This window comes from Myotis myotis, unplaced genomic scaffold (assembly GCF_014108235.1).
Source record: "Myotis myotis isolate mMyoMyo1 unplaced genomic scaffold, mMyoMyo1.p scaffold_m19_p_2, whole genome shotgun sequence".
In the NCBI taxonomy this organism is placed as follows: domain Eukaryota; kingdom Metazoa; phylum Chordata; class Mammalia; order Chiroptera; family Vespertilionidae; genus Myotis; species Myotis myotis.
The window spans coordinates 214,139,877-214,140,491 of NW_023416324.1; positions in this window are offsets into that span (position 1 = coordinate 214,139,877).

Here is a 615-nt window from a genome sequence, read left to right on the forward strand (position 1 = left end):
TATTTTTTCCATTTATTTTTAGAGAGTGGAAGGGAGGAAGGAGGAAGAGCGAGAGGAAGGGCAGGAGGGAGAGAGAGAGAGAATCATCAATGTGAGAGGCACATCAATTGGTTGCCTCCCGCATGTGCTCTGACCAGGGCTGGGATTGAGCCTGCAACCCCCTGGTCCACAGGCCGGCGCTCTAACCACTGAGCCACCAGCTGCTGGGCTGACTTTTCTTTGCTGCTGCTGACTTGAGTTGAAGAGCCTCTCCTAGTCCTTGTCCAAGACTGGTGGGCAGCTCCTGGCCCCTCACCCACATTCATGCTGAGGTCACCCGAGGAGAAGGCAGCCCCGGGGCCAGCACCCTCATCTGCGTGCCTCGCGTTCATCACGCCAAAGTGACAGGCATCAGGCCCTGCCGGACATTCCCAGTGACAGCTCTTCTCAGCGCCAGCTCCTCAGCGGGGAGCCACCTGCCACATGTGGGCCGCCGCTGGGCACCCACCCCGTGCCTCCTGCAGCCACAGCCCCCGTTCAGTCTTCCCAGCAGAAACAGAGACCTGTCACCCCCACCCCACCCGTGCCCTCACCCTCCCACCCTCACCCTGGACGGTGAAAGCAGAGGCACAGGCG